This window comes from Vitis vinifera, chromosome 13 (assembly GCF_030704535.1).
Source record: "Vitis vinifera cultivar Pinot Noir 40024 chromosome 13, ASM3070453v1".
Lineage (NCBI taxonomy): Eukaryota > Viridiplantae > Streptophyta > Magnoliopsida > Vitales > Vitaceae > Vitis > Vitis vinifera.
Genome location: NC_081817.1, coordinates 16,698,859 through 16,720,383, shown reverse-complemented (window position 1 = coordinate 16,720,383; position 21,525 = coordinate 16,698,859). Strand labels below are relative to the sequence as shown.

At 32.7% G+C, this 21,525-nt stretch overlaps 1 protein-coding gene across 3 annotated transcripts in view; it reads left to right on the top strand.

The window, feature by feature from the left end:
• Window positions 1-21,525, top strand: part of LOC100254096 (protein DOWNY MILDEW RESISTANCE 6) — a 93,718-nt gene that overhangs the window by 20,994 nt on the left and 51,199 nt on the right. For 2 of the 3 annotated variants that reach the window (XR_009467223.1, XR_787249.3), the window contains exon 5: window positions 3,545-3,598. The gene's annotated coding sequence lies outside the window, so the exon portion shown is untranslated. Of the gene's footprint in view, window positions 1-3,544; window positions 4,065-21,525 lie in introns of those variants that run through there. The other variant, XM_002273604.5, reaches the window with a different exon arrangement.

The following is a 21,525-nucleotide window of genomic DNA, read 5'->3' as shown; positions in this document are numbered from 1 at the left end:
AAGACATCTTTGAAAGCTGAAAAAGGGTTTATGGAAATCATTTCCCTAACCCCCATCATTCTCGTAAGAGCCTTACCTATAACACCCCAATATTGAACAAAAACTTGGCCTTCACAAATCACAGCTATAGCCCACTTTCCAACTGCTAAGAAAGCTCATTTCCTTGGACCCTTCTTGTCAACCACTCTTGCATAAGACCTATCCCCAGACCACCCTACCAACCCCACTTTGTTCTTCACCTTTGCTTCCACTTCCTCTGTTCTAGTGACAGAACAAAAAGGGCTCTTTGACACAAAGAAGATCAACTTCCTTAGGGCTTCCCATCCTCTACCTTTGACATCTTCAAGAAAAACAGAGAAGTAGTTTTTCTGTTTGTAACAAACTTTGAAATTCTAATGAATCTTCCTCTGATTGAAACAAATTTCCACCAAGTCCAACTTATGATTACAAAGAATAAGGTAACAAGTGAACACTTGCTCCTAAATCCAATAGTGCTTTTTCCATAAGTGCCGCACCGATAGTGATAGATATGGTAGGACATCTAGGTCCTTGTATTTTGCTGGAGTTTATTCTATGATTGCACTAACTTGCTCAATAAGAATGCTTTCTTGTCTATGGAGATCTTTGTCTTCTCCGTGCATAGGTCCTCCAGAAATTTTGCAGAAACGAACACTTGTTTCCCCATTTCAAGTAAAGGAATATTTACTTTCACCTGTTTCAATACTTCCAATACCTTATTGTATTTATTTTTTCTTCTTCCCCTTTAGAGCTTGAGAAAAAGGTACTAAAACTATGCTCTTTATTCAAGGACAAATTAATCAAATTTTTCTTGCTCTTTACTCTCCTCATTCTCCTTCATTTTGTTTGAGGAATTAGGCTTATCAGGGACAACTTCCTGCTTCTCAGATTCATTCTTTTTTTATTGCTCAGCTTCTCTTAATTCCTTCTCACTTCACAAGGTAACAACTGCTTTAACCTCTTGATGATCACATGACAAGCATGCTTGACCATTCACTTCACAGATGGCCTTTAGATTTTGATAAGGTTGAGCAGGGAACTTCCCTTTCTCCCCATTTACTCTGTAGATTCGATTTGTTCATAGTCATCTAGATATTTGTAATAACCTGTGATTTTTATGCATTAAACTTGCACTGCTCATCATTCCACTTTCGTTGCTCAGCAGCTGACCTGCGACTTCTTCATTACATTTCCCCTGCTCCTCAATAAATATCAAAGCTTCAAATGAGGAAGAAGTTGATGAAGGTCTAGAACTCTGTTAATTTTAAACATGGGGTGGATTCTAAAATTAAGGCGGAGAAACTTGATTAAACTAATTGAAATTGCTTTTTCTGCCCTGATATTCCTAACTCCCTTGAAAATTGACTAGGTTACTCCAGCATGAAATAGGGTGTTCCCCCAATTTGGATTGTTTGTATTTGAGAATGGACAATTTTTCTGTTGTCTGAATATATTATCCTAGCTGACATTCCAATCACAGTAGCTTGTTCATTAAAATTTCTTTGATGATGGGAATGGTAGGACAGTCATGTGCTGCATGCTCCCTTGATTCACATATGGCATGGATTTGAGCTATCTCTGATACTTCATTACACATTTTTCTTGTCTCCAGAGCTTGAAATTCATTCTAGGTCTGTATATTCTTTGGCCCCAATGGGTTAAACCAGGTTTTTGCTTTTGTCTTTCAAAGTTAGAGGAAAAAAAAGCTTCATTCTCATTAGGTTGATGGAGACATTCTAGTCTTGAAATGTAGGACAAATTTCTTCAATCTCCTTCAAATGAGTGTAGGGATTCTCTCCTTGACATCCTCTAAAAATTGATGGCAAAGGTACAAGTTGGGAACAAACGATGGCATACTCTATTTGAGGGATGAAGGAAGATGGAGATGGCATTCTTTTAGGATTCAAATAGTCCATCATGGATCTGAAAGTGCTGGAATGGCTCACTCATAGGTATATTCTGGTTGTTTGGTCTTGTGGACCTTCCATGGTTTGATTTGGATTTAACTCTACAAGAACACTTTCTAGTCTTCCACTAGTGTTCCTTATCCAACAGTACAGCATGCACCAAAGAATTCTTTCCCAAGCTCAACTAAACAACAAAAACAAAAACAAGCAAATATAAAACTAACAAATGTACAACAATATATTTACAAAATGGTTAGACAATAGAAGAAAAATGCATCAACAACTACTAATTTTCAAAATTGATCAACTATGGCACCAACTTTTGGTTTATTGATTTGATTGTATCTTTTATTGCTGATATAAATGAAAATGAAACACTAATGTCTCCTTAGCAATAAGAGTTGCTTTGTCAAAGACCAATTAGCTTCCAAACCAATAATGATGGAATTAATCAAAAAGAGCTTATAACTTAGTTTAAAAACTGACATCGGAGGTGAAGCCACTGGGAAAGAGGATATAAAGGAGTCTGCCATCAGAAATAGTATCCGTTTAAACTGATATGAATCATTATTGGATATTTGTATTAAGCTTTGTAGCATTCCTTTTCGTTTCACTATCAAAATCCTTGTCTTTGTTGTGGGTTCTGATGTCAAAATTCCTTTTCTTCATCTTCAAATTTCAATGTCATGTTCTGGCTTAGACAAGTCCCAATCCACTTAAGATTCCTCTCCAAATCAAAGTTTTATTTGATCCATGCATAAATTTGGATTTTACAGCTTGTCATCAGATTGCACGGCTGACATTGAACTAAGATCCATTCATTTCGATAGAAAACCTTTTACTATTTGCCAATTTTGCTCACTTTTGGTTTTCAAATCGATAGTAGATCGTGGTGTTTGAAACGGTTCAATAGAAAGGATAAGAGCTAACTTCTTCAGGGTGTGCTATGAAAAATTCAACAATGGCCACTCTTGGTATCGATTCACATCAGGTTTCCTTTCCCTATCGGTTTGTCATCGCAATGGCTCCCACTATGGGAAATGGTATTAGGATGAACTTTCAATTTGACAATGACTTTCCCTTTGCATATCCACTAAAATGGCATCTCTTGCGCAATATGTTATGTTCGTGTAATTTCTGGAAATGGAACTTCAAGAAGAGCAAAAATATATTCATAAATTTGTTGTTATAATATCCTATTCTAGTCTGTTAAATAATGAAAACATCATGTAGTTTCTCTTTTTAATCTTAAATTCATTTCTATTTTATATATTTTTTAATCTGTTGTTATGCTTCCCTATTCTAGTCTGTTGCTTTTTTCACTTCAACATCTAACATTTTAGTTAAAAATTTTAGAGAACTAGTGTCTGAATTTCAGACTTGTTCTGAGCATTTTAAATATTTGAAATTTTCTTGGGCATTCCCTAGGTCTCATATCCCAGTACTTCAATGGAATTTACTGAATCTTCTAGATGCTCACTCATGACTCTTTTCGTCATGAGTTCAATCCAATGGCTTATAATGTTGACATGGTTAATGATGTGCATGCTGCCATTGTTCATATACATCAACATGGAGAATTTAGCTGTGCTGAAATAATTTGTCTTTTTTGGTTGCAGTGAGAAAACCAAGAAGAACTAAATTGTTGTGCCTGACTTCTTTGTGGTTCTGAGGTATTTATGACTAAAAGTTTAAGTTGCTGCTTGTTGCACTCCAGGATAATGGTTGCAGTTTTCACATTAGTTGAGGATAGATGCTTGCTAATTGTGTAGTTTGAATAGTATATTTTTCTTTTAAGATTGCTTTGCTGCTATTAAGGTTTTGTTGATTGAGCGCCGAAGATTTAGAGCAACTTTTGATCTTGTTTGTTGTGTGGTGTTGTTGTCATATTGTTGTTTTGTATCATTTGTAGCTGGCTGTAATATGCCATAGATGATTACTTGTAAATTTACCGTAACAAAACCTTCTGATTGACTTGAATTCAATCAGAAGCAGTACCATCTTTTGCAGCCTAGAAGTGTTAGTGTAGAACTAATTTTATGATCAGGTGAGGAGTGTAGTTTGACCTTTTTATTGGTTCCTTTTTTCTGCTCAGAATACTTGAAGTATTAAAAATATTTGCCAGGTTTCAACTGCACATGTTATTTATGTCTTGTACCTGCACAAACATGGATATCATTAGCTGGCTTGTTGCTTTATGCAGAGTAGGTCTTCCCAACTGTCAAATAAGAAATTCAGTTTATTTTTTTGAGCTCATAAAACAAAAAAAGCAAAATATATATATATATATATATATATTGAAGAGAAAGAAGTGACATTAGTATTGCTTCTCCCTTCTTTTAGATAATGTGCTGATTTGAATTTAGATACCATGAAGGTTATTCTGAGCATCAGTAGGAACTGAAAACGCAGAAAATTTAATGTTTACAAATTCGTTTCCTTTTCATCTGTTTTCTTGACAACTGTCGCTAGACGCAGTATTTCTCTGAATTGAATGCCATGGATACTTTATTTAATTGATTCCTGTGTCATATGATATGTCTATTTTCTTTACTTCTGTGGTTGGTCACATGCTCTTTGGTATTAACTTGCATGTAGTAATGTACATGACTGGTTGGGAGCTGCAGCATGCATTATGTGTTTCTAGGCATTCAAGGATTCTTTAATGAGATAGTAGAAAGGCAGAGTAGCCAAATAAAAAATAAAAAAAGACCAACTAAAACTGGGAATCTTACAGCAAGATCTCTATATGGCACCTAGAACTTGACTTTGGAGATTTTATTTGATCTTGCTGATATACTTGCCTTGTTCTATTTATGTGCTGTATCATTATTGTCTAATTTTACTTGAGATTTATGATAATTGTTAGGCATGTATAATCATATGATATGAAACACTCTGTTTCTAAAATACTTGTTAGTTGTTTTTCTGTAACATCAAATCAAATCCCAAAACTTCTTGGGGCATAGGAAATTCTTTATAATTTTACTGATGCTATTTGGGTCTCTAAATGTTATCTCGTGTATTCAGTTTGAAATTCAGTCAAATTTAATTATGTTCTAGTTGAATTCTTGGACAAGGTTTGACATCCAACCAAATTTTGTGATGGGTTTCATACTAACCTCTTGTTCTGACTAGCTTTGAGTTCTTAATCAAACTACCTAATCATCAACACTAATGCTTAGCATATGATCACTAGGATAGGAACGATATAAGAAAAATAAACTGGATTTAGTGCCTGGTTATTCTATATTAAGTTGCCTAAAATACAAGCATGAACAAGATGGACAATGGTTGGAGGGAGAAATAGACTTTCTTGGATGGGAATTGAATGGGCAAGACAGGGCCAATGACAAACTTCATAAATTTCTCTGGTAATGGAAGAAAATAAATGCTTAATCAGTACATTAAAAATCTCATAAAAGTAATCCCACAGCAGAAAAAAAATAAAAATAAAAATTCATGAGCAGAGACCACATATTTGAACTTGCTAAAATTGATAGGAAAAATTTGTGTAACATCTGTATAGTTTAGGCACAATGCCTTTCTTCATTGAAAAAAACAAAAAACAAAACAAAACACGACTCTAAATTACTCAAATTACAAAAATTTCTCATTCAGTAACTAACTTCTTCTGGTATATAATTAGTTGAAAGCTAAGATATCTAACCTGTTGTGGAAAATCTCCTTTTTCCATTTGGGAATTAATGAGCACCTTTGCTGCAAAATGCAGCCGGGTTGGTTCTGTTCCTGCCTGTTCTAATTTTTTGTTAAAAGTGAAGTGATGATAAGTATTGAATTAGTATCCTTGGTATTAGAATATGATAGGAGACCTAACTGCCCAGCTGCAATGGGAGACAACAGTGCTCATCCAGTGTTCACTAGCTATGATTTGTTCCTTTCCAGTTTTACTTGTTCTCATGAATTGGAGGAATCTATTTTGTTGCAATGAATCAAATGTCTTTCGCAACTAAAATTTGATTTGTTTTTTATAAATTTTGTTGATAGAAAACTGTAAGACTCGATAAAATGTGTCTAAGAACTTTGAAATGATTGAAATTCTAGCTAAAGTGTCAGAGTTAGATCCTTCATGTTGATAGGTTGATTGAAACCAATGTCTTTGTGTAATTCAATCAAATTAATGAGGTCAAGAATATTTGCCTGCCTGAAATCATTTTCTCATCAAGTGTTATTTCCATAGCTAATATTTATTAAAATTTGAGAAGACTATTTTGGTTCAACAGATGTTAAAATCACACTGTCAACTTAGATAGCTTTAACTGTTACCTTGATTTGGCATGAAAGGTAACTCTCTCCCCAATCACCAGAATCAAGCTATATCGATGGTAGAAAATCACAAGCTTTTCTGATGATTGAGCTATTTTCATAGATCTTGACACCAGCCAACAACCCCTCTATCCCAAACCATGTTCCATAGGTGTAGCAAACTCCCCATGACCTACGCAAGAGGACTTCAAATAATGCTAGATATTGGATTTCTTAGCTGAGATATTTAGTTCTGGATACCACTAAACACAAGTAGAAAATTCATCCCTTCATTCAACAAAAATCTAACTTTTTTAACTTTGTTTTACTTTTTGAAGGAACAAGCACAGTATAGTAGTGCTCATAAATAATTATAAAGTAGAAAACAATGGTCCTCCCAAAGCCAGAAAACTCACCATGAGCCATTTGGTTGTTGAATGATTTTATTGAAGTTGGTTGCCTGTCAATACTTCTGTCTCTTTCCTATGTCCTGGATACAGTTTTGAAAAGAATTGAAGACCTTGATTGCCGCTGAGGTGCATTCAACATTTCTAAAATATGATGCACGGTCCAAGAAAACATTGCTGTGTCATAAATACTCACCTAGAATTTTAAAGACAAATAAATGACAGTTGTTCTCATATGGGTCTGGACAGCTTGTGAATAATTCAAAATTTCGATTTGATCTTCTTGTCTATCATCATATCTCCAAATGTTGCAGATGAATTGAGCATCTGAGAAACCTTGATTCATGAGAACTTCATTAAGTTACCATTCAACCATTCAAAAAGTTTGTTTGGAAGAGAACGCTTTACCTTCAGTATCCTGTGATGCCAAAAAGGAATAATTGCCTGGGTCACTAAATTATTGTCTAGTACATCCATGATTGTGGATTTCAGAATATACATAGCACCTAGTTCTTAGAGGCATTTCAAAGGTCAAGAAGGTTTGAGGAAGTATTGAAATGCAATCTAACACCACAATGGAGGAATCAAAATTTTCGATGTGTTGCAGGTTCCAAATTCACTCCGAGACTTACCCTATTCTTATCTTTCTCTTATTTTTATATATTTTAGGAAATTTAATAATGTTTTTTAGGGTTATTTATTACATGAAAATAAGAGAGAATAGGAGGAGGTACACGATATAGAGAGTTAGTGAGAGAAACTTTGATTAAAATTATTTGGATTTTTTTTAATAAATTATTCATAATTTAGTTTAATTAAGTGTATAGTGTGTAATCTGATCATGAGTAGCTAAATCCTCTCATTGGAGATGTAGCAATGAAGGCAGATGATATGAGGAAAACGGGTGATAAGAAAAAGTCATATTCTTCAATGATAGTAAGTTTCTAATCTTTAAATTTCATAAGTAAGTTAAATTCTTTGTTAGTTCATCCCTGTTAGAGATGCATAGAATGCATGTTATGGGTTCGTTGGTGCATAAGAGATTATCAATGGTTGTCTAAGTGTGATCCTATATGATTAATAACTAAAGAAAATTTACCAAATAAATATTGAGTTTTAAATATTTTAAAGATTAAAACTTCTTATCCAATCATTCATTGAAGACTATCAAAGAATGAATTTCAAAGATTCAAAACAGGGTTCCATATGAGAATGATTTGTATCGGTGATACAATCTTGGAAAAACCAAAATCCTTCAAGTAGTATATGTTATTTCTCAATCCTAGGTCTGAACCTAAATTTGTGAAAATCTCTAAATTTGTTTATCATTGTTTTCTCAATTAAAAATTCAATTTACCAATCAAATCACATATTTGATTCAAATAATTTTTCATAAAGGTTATTATTTGATTTGATCAAGACAAAATTAGTTAAATTTTTTGATTCCCTGAGAATGATAATTCAAAATACTACAAGTTGTGGTGATCTTTTCTATAGTTTTTCTTAACCAAGATCACTATGTTATTAAGCTTTAGTAACTTATACAATAGATAAAAATTGATCTAGAAAATGGCATCACTACTAAGGAATCGGTAATGAGTTTTGTCTAAGTCAATTAAGTACTCATTACTTTTTTGTTTTTAGTTTTTAGTTTAATTTTTAATTAGAATAGTTGTTTTTTGATAACGATTAATTTTTTTGTAGTCTCTTGTTTTTGCCTTTAGTTCTCTTTCTAATTTTTTCCTTTTTACTTTTTATACTTGTTTGGAAAAGGGACATTTTAGGTAGACTTCAAAGAGAAATTCAACCAACTTAAGGTAAGTATGGATAACTAAAGAGATTAAACAAGCAACAACAATTAAAAAACCAAACCCTTCCAAGCTTGCAGATCGATGAGAGGTCATCTTAACCTTTCTAGGTCAGCACATCCTCATGTTTCATTGTTCCTCAAGAGCATGTTATGATCAAACCACAATTACTGTCAATCTTGCCTATTTTTAGAGGGGGTAAGGATGTGGAGGAAATTTGCTTCACAATCTAGGTGGCAAACATGCCTATTGAAGTGATGAGGATAAAACTTTTTCTTTAACATTAAAGATCCAGGCCAAGATATGGCTTAACACTCATAGATTATAAAGTATTGGAAGTAGGACAAATTTTCAATCAGTATTTTTTTTCAAAAAAATTTATTTCACACAGAATAGTGCACTGAAGAAAAAAATTTCCAACTTCAAAGCACTGGAACAAGAATCTTTGTTTGTATGTTGGAAGAGATCCAATGTAATGCTTGGCGCTTACCCACATCATGGATTGAAGAGTTGGATGTTGGTGAGTTACATCTATGAAGGAATGTCTTCTCAAATGAAGCAACTAGAGGAAACAATGTACGAAGGCGACTTTATGACAAAAAGTTCGAAAGAAGCCCTTCAATTCTTAGATTACATGGTTGAAGTATCAAGGAGTTGGGAAGATTCATTGAGTAAAGGCACAACCAAGGATAAAAGCTCCACCAAAGCAATATCTAATGGTATCTTATTCAATTCCTAAAGCATTATACTTCTAAGCAAAGATGGCTTCTCTATCAAGGAGACTTGAGCAATTAAAAGTCAAGGAAACCTAAGAAGTGAGAGTGGTACATGATGAAGTATGTTTCTTGATCTACAAATTAGAAGAGCATGGAGATCCGAACTACCAACACTCTTAGTAGTGAATGACATCTTAAAGCAAGTCAATGCAATTAGTGCCTTCAGGCAAAGTAGCAACCATCTCCTCTCTAACAACACATACAATTCAAGTTAGAGAAACCATTCAAACTTGTCTTAAAGAAGGAATAATCAATTTTATTAGGGAATAACATCAACTCAACCCCTAAATTAGTTTATGCAATAAGAAAACCAATTCAACAACATTCAAGGACAAGGACAACAATTGTTCACTACTCAATCCAACTCCAATAAACCCTCATTTGTGAGCATTTCTTTTCATAAAGGAAGTTAAGGATTTGTGCAACAACCTCAATAAACTTCAACTACTCCAAGTATGGAAAATCTACTTCAATAAATCTATCAACTACAAGTTCAATTCACCTTTGAGCAAAGATAATTCAATGAGGATTGAAGGAAGATAAATGAGGAAGAAAGGAAGATCAATATTCAAACAAGCCATACCATCTCCAACACCTAAGCCACAATGAATCAAATTTTTTCCAACCTACCTCAAGAAAAAGGGAGATTCCCAGCATAATCTCAACAAAATCTAAGGAATACTTGTAAAGTAATAGATTTTAAGAAGAATGAAGAGGTAAAAATTGTAATTACATTGAGAAGGAGTTGAAAACACAAAAACCAAAAAAGAATGGTAAAACTAATTAGAAGAAAGATTCAATTGTTTAAAATATAGATCAACAAATTTTAGAGAAGGAATTGAGTAAGAAATAAGATAAAAAAACAACAGGATAAGGGAAATACACAATTTAGAATCACTTATCTTTCCTTTCAATACCTAGGAAGCTTAAGATCAATGAACAAACTTCTGATATCCTTAAAGTGCTAAAGCAAGAAAATGTAAATATACCTCTCTCAGACATGATCAAATAGGTGCTAACCTATGCAAAATTTTAAAAAGATCCTTACACAATTAAAAGGAAAATTAACATCAACAAAAAGGCTTTCCTAATAGAGTAGGTGAGCACATGATAGAAAACAATGTCATGGTGAAGTATAAGAACGTGAACTATCTCACCATCTTTGTGCAAATTAGAGATTCATATGTGAAGAAGACATTGCTTGACTTAGGCGCAAGTGTGAACCTCTTACCTTACTCCATCTATTAGCAATCACGATTAGAATAATTAAAAACCATGTCTATAACTTTATCCTTAGCTAATAGAAAAATAAAAATACCTAAAGGAGTGGTGGAGGATGTGCTAGTGCAAGTTGAAAAATTCTACAGACATAGAGCCTTTGAGGAAATGGGTGAATTCAGTTCCAATTATCTTAGCACGACCATTCTTAGTCTTTACTAATGTACTTATCAATTGTTAGAATGGGGTCATGTAATTGTCATTGGGGAACATGACTCTGAAGAAGTATGCTTGATTGACACTTTAATTAAAGCACATGTAGATCAACTCATGGAGAAGCATTAGGACAAAGAACGAACTAGTTTTCCAAGGAAAGAAGCTTAGCTAATTCCATTGAAAATGGAGGTATGTAGAAGGACAACACTTGTTGAAAAAAGAAGAAGGTAGAGCCAAATGTTGATAGCATGCTAATAGAAAACATTAAGCAGGATGAATCTAAAAAGTTCAAGGAGAAGAGGTGTGAATTGAAACCACTACTATAGGGATTGAAATATATTTTTCTTAATGAGAATGGAGGAAAACTAGTGGCAATTTAAGCTTGACTTCATATGGACTAATAAGAGAGGAGATTATTGAAAGCTCTCAAGGAATGTAAGGAAGCCATTAGGTGGTCCATATCGACTGTGAAGAGGATTAAACCCTTAATTTATATATACGTATCTAACTAGAGAGGGTTGTGTGACAACCTAAACTTGGAAGCTAGGACATCACATTCATTTCATATGTGAAGCACAAATGCTTAACATAAGAGTGACCAAACAAGCAAAATTAATTAGCAAAATGTTAATCCCAAAACTTATTTGAAGTAATAGTTAAGCTAACAAAAAAGTCTTACCTAGAAATTTGTCTTTCCATACAAAAAATCAATAAATCAAAATTTTGATAATTCTCTAAAAGTAGTAGTAAAATAAACCACTAATATCCAAACAAACTAGTCTCATAGCTAAAGAAATCAAGGAACTTCTTGAGTCCTTCCTACCCATGTCACTCCTTCCTAGAATCAAGTGTCGTTGAAAACATTTAATAAAATGAGTAAGCTTGAAAGCTTAATATGAGGTAGAGATCAAGTACACTTATTTTTCAAAAATGAAATAGGGAATGCTTTCAACATGAATATAATCAAAAGAAACAAAATTGTATTACTTGTGTTATTTTCATAAAAGTATTAAATCAAATTTTTCGATAAACATGCATATATTAAAAAAATGGTTGTTAATGTTGGGATAGAGTCTTGAAAAACATGATATTATGTAACTGTTTTATATTCATTAGTAAATTTATTTATTTATCTTTCTTGTTTACTTTACTATCTCATTTGCATTATTTGGTTATCTAAGCATACATACTCATATCACTTGCATTGTACATGACTTAGGTGCATTAGAAGTTGCACAGAGAATATAAGTCATGGGTTCTTTACAAAATGATAAGTTGTTTATAGTTAGTTCATGGATTTGAGCAATCTAGTAAAAACTATAGTATACTACCTCCTAATAGGAGGGTTGACCTATCTTGGCGGTTAAGATGGGTTTCCCATAGTGAGTGTACTACTGTGTGCGGTTACACATTGGACAGGACCTACGGTGAATCATGATGTCTAGGTATTAGTTATCATAATTCACCAAGTTACCATACTGTATAGACTCTTAACCTTGTGAGGATATTAAGCTTGTGTCAAAATCAACAAGAGACTTTGACCTATGGGTGATACCCTAATGTGGTCATATATCCTTATGAATTGGGTAACTAGTGATGGAGGCTGGTGGCAACATGGATTCTCAATAAATGCACCATGCTATCTCATTAAAGTGAGATAGTGTGTTCTCTTAGGTGATCCAAAAGATGTGTGATCTAGAAGACTATGCCCATAACATTTCCTTATTGGAAATTTGACATATATTCCTTAAAGTTGGAGTATGTCAACTAATCACATAATAAGTAGATTTGTAATTTAAGGATTTGAGAGGTAATCTTGATAGGTGATAACACTACACTATTAGATTACAGACACTAATTAAAAGGGGTTTGCATGCAATGGATAGTAGGGCACGAAGAGGTTCACCTCATTGTAATTACATAAAATACCATAGTGCAGTTCATTCTCTTTAATGGAATGTTGAATCAACTTCAAAATTAGATTTTAAGGGAGTTAATATTTTTCGGTGGGTCCTAGTGGTTCATTTTCAAGCTTTTATTTCATGGAGGTACATTTTATTTGAAGAATTTGGTTTTCTAGTTCATAAGTGTGCATAAGGGCATTTTGATAAAACCACAATGTTACACTAGATCTTATAACTTGTCTTTATGGTATGAGCTAATTAATTAATTAGAGCTTATTGAGGCTAATTAATTAATTAGGGACAAGTTGGGCTAGATTAGGTTACCCAAGTTTCATTTGGGCTTAAGTCATTTAATTTGATAATGAAGTCTATAAATACCCCCTTATTAGGGGTTAGGGTTTCATTTTTTACCAATCTTCTTCAGAAGAAATTTTTTAAAGAGAAAACCTTAGCCATCTTTCAATAAAGAAAATACCATTCTATTCTTGTGTCTATTACTATGCTTAGAGGGATCGGGCGGAAGAGTATTGGGTAGATGAGATCTACGACGTCTTCAACGATTTTAAATTCTTATTTAACAAATTCTATGGAATGCATTTGATCTAGGACCATCTAGATTTAGGTGTGTGTGGCTCCATATTTTTCACATGTGTTTGAAAAACTAATTTTTGAAAAAGGTGGAGTTGCCACTTATTTTTATTTATTTTTTAAAGGGAAAATAAAATAAGAAATAAAACCTTAAAAATGACTCTTTATTTGGAAAAAAATGTCTTTGAAAACCAAGTTTAAGTTTTGAGGTTAGATTGCCTATCGAGAAGGTACTATGGGATAGCACCCCTCCAAACCTTAAATAAAGGTCTTTACTAATTAAATTGAGGTAACTATGATAATCAATAGTTACCAAGGGAGCAATAACATGACAATGGTGTTGACAAATAGAAACATAGCAATAAAATATTCACACACAACATACATATCAAATGAAATCAAATAAATAGGAAAAGGAAAGAGTATCTTAAAAACAAGTCAAAAACTTTCATAAAACAATAAATATAAACAATAATATTAAAATCCCACGTCATACATAACATGAATCAACTTCGATCAAAAATAAAAAATGATAACAATGCATAGACAAAAAATGAATCTAACATACATACATCCACAAAGCATACTCAAATGAAATATATAAAAATAACATAATGATGTAAAAAGATACGTACTTGATGTGTGTGACATGCTCTCAATATAAATCAGGATTAAAAGAATTCACAATTATACATAAGAAAAGAGGAATTATCTAAAATGAACAAAACACTTAGCAATAGGAAAAAAATGAAGTGTTCATGAAATAAATCAAAATGAAATATTTAGAGATGGTATTTTATCAAAATAAAAATTTTGCCTCACCTTTAAAGTGTTTAAAATGTAAATCAAGTTTCAAAATAATTTAATCAATCACCTATTATTCCAGATTAAATCGAATTTATTATCACTTTTCAAAACATTCAGTAACATGGTAGAACGAAGGAACATAAAAAATAAATCCTAAAAAAAATAAATCTAGAAATGGAATTTCACCATGAAAAAAAAATAGACAATATCTCTTATATGTCTAGATTACAACCCAAAAGTCAAAATCATTAAATTATGTTCCAATTAATACTAGATTCTATCACAAGCATATTGGTTAGAAACATGGAAGATTTTAATAGCATAAAAAGATGAATTTATTTGACTAAACAAGAAGCATGATAAAATCAATAGAAAAATTGTACAATGTATTCAATAGGTCTATATTACAGAAAAAAATAACAGCATGATTAAATCACATAAGGAGAATTTTTAAATGAATCCAAATAGACTTTGACTATAGAACAGGGTCCATGTAGTGGGTGTAGGAAAAAATATTTTTTTTTCCTACTTAAGAATAACTTTTGAACAAAGAAGCATCATAAAATTAACTAAGATGTGTAGACTAAGGGAAAAATATCATACAAAATTTTAAAAAAAATTCAAGAAATAATTTATTTGTATATTAAGGATCTCTCTTCCTTATAATGAACTCCTCAACTATCTATGTCGCACCCCCTGCCAAAGAGAGTTCAACCCTTTCTCAAACTTTCCAATGGTGTTAAGTTAAAGAGTTCCCCTCAATTCTCCTACTCAATCACGTGAATATCCTCATCATCAAGCATGGTATCCCCCTCTTTTTAAAAAATCCCTCTCCAAAGAATCCTATGGCATCTCAATCCCCCCAAAACCATGGATCTCACTTCTTAAAAGGAGTCTTTCCTTATCCAAAGTTTCCAATGCCCTCCACCACTCTTAATATGGTGTGAATGAATCCTAACAAAGCCTCCTATCTATGGAATCCTCCAAAGACCTCTCTATTTATGTTGTGTGTGATATTTCCAAGTCTCAATGGTAACCTAAAACCATGTGAATCTCTCCTCAATCTCCTAAAATCTTCTTACTTTCCTAAACAACCTCCCAATGGTCGTGTACCAATCTCCAAAGAGTCTTCTTCATCCAAGTCTCATCATGTCGTGTATAACAATAAGAGTCTCTTTCAATCTCTAAAACCAATCTTCAAAATACCCTCCTAGTTGTGTATATCTTTTCAAGACTTTCCAAAAAAGACTTGCTTTCCTTATTTCTCTCCTTTATAGCCATGTATACTCTTCCAAAGGCTTTCCAAACATTGATTTCTCTTCTTAATCTTTTCATGTGGCCATGTACATCCTTCCTAAAAGTCCTCTCCACTTTGGTTGCGTCCCAAATTCTCCTAAATAACCCTCATGCACATGCCATGCAAGGTGATATGAAATATTATCATGAAGTGTAACAAAAAAAATCCTAAAATACATCTAGATGAACTATCCTAAAGTGTACCTAAACTAAAAAGCAATTAAGAATTTTCTTAAAATGCAACTAAGTGAACTAAACCTAAAGTGTAACTAAGTGAGTTGAGCTAAAGTGAAACTAAGTGATCTAAGCTAAAGCGTAACTAAGTGAGTTGACATTAAGTAAGGTAAGTTAAAGTGTAACTAAGTGAGTTAAGCCAAAGTGCAACTAAGTGAGCTGAAACTAAGATGTCACTAAATGAGTTGAACTTAAGGTGTCACTAAGTGGACTAAAGCTAAGGTGTCACCAAGTGAGATGAACCTAAGGTGCCACTAAGTGAATTAAGCTAAAGTGTAACTAAGTGAGTTGAACCTAAGGTGCCACTAAGTGAACTAAGCTAATTGAGTTGAACCTAAGGTGCCACAAAGTGAATTGAGTTAAAGTTTAACTAAGTTAGTTAAATGTAAGGTGGAACTAAATGAATTAAGCTAAAATGTAACTAAGCGAGCTGAACCTAAGGTGCAACTAAATGAACTAAGTTAAAATTTTATTAAGTGAGCTAAACCTAGAAAATGCATCTAAATGAGTTAAACTTAGGTATGACTAAGATTACAATTAAGATCCATAAAAATCCCTCGACAACGAATCTCCAAAGGTGACTCAAAAATAGTAAGTCAAATGAGTGATAATGGACCAACATGAGACGCTATAAGGTAACAAGAAGTGGAGGGGAACACATAGAATAACGTGTTACTAGGAAAAATGGAAGGTCTATAGTATGCTTTCAGTTCTCTCTCTATATTAAATATCTAGTTGGTTTTTTAAAGCCCTGTTTTTTCTTAGATTACTTTCTAGAGAAGCCTAGGGTAGATCCATGCACCCTATTTATTCGAGGGCTAGGGAACATAGCAATCTAGAGTTCCCAACAGTTAACAGAATGCCTATCATAATGGGAGTTACAAAAGTGTCCATCATAGTGAGAATTACAGAAGTGGCTAGCCTCAAATATTCCTTATATGTTAGTGGGTGAAACCAATGGTATACCTTAGGTTAGTAACAACCTTACTGACTGGGTTTTTAGATCATCATTACTTTCACCAAGGGTAGCAAAAGGTTAACATATTTTCCCTTGATAATTAGGGTTACTTATTCAAAATGCACATGTAACACAAAATATAGTCAAATAAAAAAAATTGAAAAAACCCCAAAGTCCAGTGGGGTAACACCCAAAGAAGGAGAGGGGGCGGAGATGAATGAGAATATTTTAAAATTTAAATAAAAATTTATATGTTATAACTAACTTTTTCCCTACAAGTAGTTGGAGATTATCAATTCAATCAAAGATAGGCACTGCAAACAAGATAATAAAAAATATAAGCGATAAGGCATAAAAGATTTTTAGATGGAAAATCCTCACAAGATAAAAAACAATGAGGTCTAAGACCCTTAATCTAAATCCACTATATGAGATCAAATTACATAGATTTACCTCGCCATTTTGCCCTAAAGACTTACTCTCTAATACCTATAACTTGATCCACATCCAAGATGCAACAACCTCTCATTGCTTTAATGAATACATTTAAGCCTCACTGAAGGGATGAAGGTCTTCAACCCAAGATTCAAAAATCTTGGTAAGAACAACATAACTGCTCAAGCTCAATGAAGGACTGCTTGAGCACCTCGAGCGCTTGAGTAGTAAGGGAGCTTGAGTGATAGGAATGCTTGACCACTTTTTAACTCTTGAGCACTTCAGGCCGCTTGAGTAGTCCTGTCTTTTTATAAAAACTTTAATGGAAGTTATTTTAAGTTAAAAAGCAAACTAATTCTCTCTATACCTTATAGGAGCCTAATTTGCCGTAAGTCAAACCTTTTTAGACATAGCTGTGACTTCCTAGTTAGATAAACAACAACCATTGATTTTCGATAGAGAGCAAGTCACTATCTAAAAGGAGTTCTTTGGCAAAACATTAAAAGCAATAAAATTACCAACATACATATAAAAGACTCAAGGTTCTAACAATCTCCCCCTATGATAATTTTGTGACAAAACATTGTTACATAAACCCACCTGAACTCTCATAATGGAGTTTACATAGCACATATTAATGCTCAATTAAAAATAAATTAAGGGAATGCATTTCACAATCTTATAGTACTTATCTTCCAATCTTGTAACATGCACACATATAGAAAACAATACTAAAGATAAAGCAATGTGTAGGATAAGATATGATCAAATCAATAGAATAAGATAGTTTGAGATTTGTCTTGATGCATTGTGAAAGCATGAAAAATGAACAAATTCCTGTAGTGACGCCAATGTGCAAATCTAAGCTTGAGAGGACTACAAATGTATGCAAATCAACCAAATATAATAGAAGCTTCATAAGACACAATAAATCAACAGTAAAACACAAAGGTCTATCTTCAACTAGAAAATAGGCAGTGAAGATCATGGAAAGAAGCTTTTATGACTCAGAATAGTTCAAGAGAGATAGACAATTCAAACATAAATATCTTGCAAGAAACATCTGCGTCAGGTATCTCTCTCAAATTTCTAAGTCATGTTGTCATAAGTTCATTTGGTTTCCTCTAATGTCTTAGGTTTAATTTTCTCCAATATTTAAATTAATTTCCTTGAAGAATCAAATGAATAACAGAATGAATGAAATTAAATAATTCAAAAAATTATTAACTCCCATTTTTATCAAGGAATTTATTAGTTTTGTTTTCATCAACAGTGACCCAATCCATAGGGAATATATGATTAGCTTACAATCTTACTCTTAGGTAAAAGCCACTATTAGTTTCAACACAAGCTCAATATTCTCTCAAGGTTGAGATGCAACATAATGAAACAACTTGGTGAGGTTGTGACTACTAGATAACCTTAAGTCATGACTCATCGTAGGTTCTATCCAATGTGTAACCATACATATTAGTACACTCACCATGGAAAACCCATCTCGATAGCCATAACTAGTCATCCCTCCAATTAGAAGGTAGTGTACTATAGCCTCTAATAGATTGTTTAAATCCATGAATCAACTATGAACAAGTCATCTATTTGCAAGGAACCTTATGACTTGGATATTATGTGCAACTCCTAATGCACCTAAGTCACATACAATGCAAAAGATGCTGGCTAAAGTGCTTACAAGATATAATGCATAGAAATAGGATAGATAAAAATGAATTAAAACTTTATTAAACAAATAAAATCCAAGAGTTTATTACATCATGTCATGTTTTTAAAGGTTTTATCCTAATAGATTCATTGTAGGCCCTGTCCAGTGTGTATGTTATACATTAGTGCACTCACCATGGGAAACCTATTCCAATGACTAAGATAAGTCATCCTTCCAATTAGGATGTAGTGCACTACAGTCTTAACTGGATTGCCCAAATCCATGAACTAACTATGGACAACTTATCTACTTACATGAAACTTATGACTTATATCCTTTGTCTAACTCCTAATGTACCCAAGTCACGTATAATGTAAGAGATATGGGCTGAATGTTTAAATCAATGTCAATGCATAAAATGAATAACAAGAGGATAATTAAGTCTGACTTTTTTTACATTATGTCTTATTTTTAGGAGATCGATCCAAAAAAACTTCCATTAGCCCTAAAAATATACTAGATGCCACAAAAAAAAAATGTTCCACAGTCACATCACTTCTCTTAACTATCTCACAAAGCAAATAGTACTTCATTTATATGTGTTTTCTCTTCTAATGGTACCTTGGTTCTTTAGACTATGCCACCATCCTCCTATTATAAAAAACATAATCTTAAATGATGCAACCAAAAGAACTACGCTAAGTCAAACAATTTTCTTTTTTGCTTCAAAAGCAACAAAAACCATGTAGAGTATACGCATACCTAGAGATAGACTTGCAAGAGTCCTCATCAAGCTAAAAGTCTAATTCTTGATACCTAACGAGTACCAACTCATCGCAAAGACTCATAAGAATATAACCCTTTGTTCTCCAAAGATACTTGAGTATATGTTTGAAATCCACCCAAAACTTTAATCCTAGATCATACTAATGTCTACTCACCATTCCTACATCAAAGCAAATGTTTGATCTAACACATAGCATTGCATACATGAGGTTACCCATAACAAAGGCATAGGATGCTACCTTAATGTAATTTTTCTCCTTAGATATACAAGGGCACTGATCGTGAGAAAGGCAAATCCAAACCTAGGCTTGGAGTCCTATATCATGCACTTGACCAAATGCTTTTCAATGTAGGAGACATAGCTCAATTTTCCTATTCTTGCAATCCTGAAAGGCCTTAAACCCAAGAATATATTATGCCATTTCTAAATTTTCATCTAGAACTGAGTTGACAACCAAATCTTAATTGATGACAATATCCCTACATTATTCCCAACAAATAGATTATCATCTACCTATAAGATCTAAGAGCACCATCATGCTTCCCTGCACCTTCTTGTACGCACAAGGCCTTTGTTGTGAAAATGTATGGTTATTATATCTCATAAATGAGATGCACTGCAATGGATAAAGGTAATTTGATGGATTTGAGTATGACTATTGTTGAAGTGGTTTTATATAGTTGAAACAAAATTTCAAACTATAGCCTTTAGCTACAAACTAGCCACATAAAATTCAAGTTTTCCATCTACTCTTTGATTCCTCTTGTAGACCAACTTACACCTATAGGTTCTATCCCTTTAGGTGCTTCTATAGGAACCTAAATAATGTTAGAATTCAAAGATTCTAACCATTGCTTCATAACTCCTTGCCAAGAATAAATACAAAAGTCACTCACTACTTCATCATAATCCATAGGATTTAAACCTTCCACTATGATAAGGTACTGGTGTTCTAGAAATCACATGAATGGTATGTCTCTAACCCTTTAGATCCACAATATCTAGTGCAAAAATGGGACTATCTTTTAATGTATCCCCCAATATATATATATATATATATATATATATATATATATATATATATATATATATATATATATATATATATATATATATATATATATATATATCACTTTTTGTCTTATTCCTTATCATAGAGCCTTCATTAGAAATTTGAAATTTTTACTAACAAATATCTTATGATGATCCTAACTATAAAGGTAATAACTCAAAAATTCTCTTAAATATCCTATAAACTGGTATATCTCTTAAGAAAAAAGAGGTATTACATAGTCTTTAAGACATATCTCCAAAAGAATATGGGAAGTAATGAGAAGCCAATTGTAAGACCTTAGGCGCTACCAACTTTCCTAAAAGCAATTATTGTTAGGAAAGACGTATACCCTAGCCTTATAGTGCACTCACCTAAGCACCCACGACGAACATAATGGGAGTTGATGAATGTTGTCAATCCTTCGATTTGCCAACAATCTCTCTCTCTCTCTCTCTCTCCCCCACCCAATGACACCTTTGGGGTTTGAACCCATGACCTCGGCTCTATTACCACTTGTAAGACCTCAAACGCTACCAACTCTCCTAAAAGTAATTGTTGTTAGGAAATGCGCATACCCTAGCCTTATAGTGCATTCACCAAAGCGCCCACGACGAACTATCTATATTCAAACTGAACTTTCTCCTATTTTTCTTATTAACAACTACTTGTTTAAATAAATAATTTTGGAAAAATTTTCTCATGAAAATTTAATAAGAATACCAAACATTTTTCTTTAGGTTTTAACACTTATTTTGGTAACTTTCTTAATTATGAATTATTTATCATAAATTTTCAAAATTAACTTATTTTCTTTAAAATGAAATCTTATGCAAAATAGGAAAAATGTTATTTTATAAATATTTGGAAAATCAAAAGCTTTTTCTTAAAATATATATATATATATATATATATATATATATATTCTTAGATATCTCAAAAATTTGAGAAGATTTTAAATAAAATTAAAATCTCTAAAAATTAATTTTTAAAAAAGGAAAGAAAGCTCTTAATCATTTTCCAACTTATCTTTTCTTAAAATAAAATTTTCAAACCAGGCACATTCCAATTTAAATAAGTTTTCTAATTTTGAAAAATTCATGAAAATCTATTTCTAATTAAAAATACCAAAATAGCTTAAGGTCATATATGCAATTAATAAAGATAACATTCAATAAAAACAAGGAAA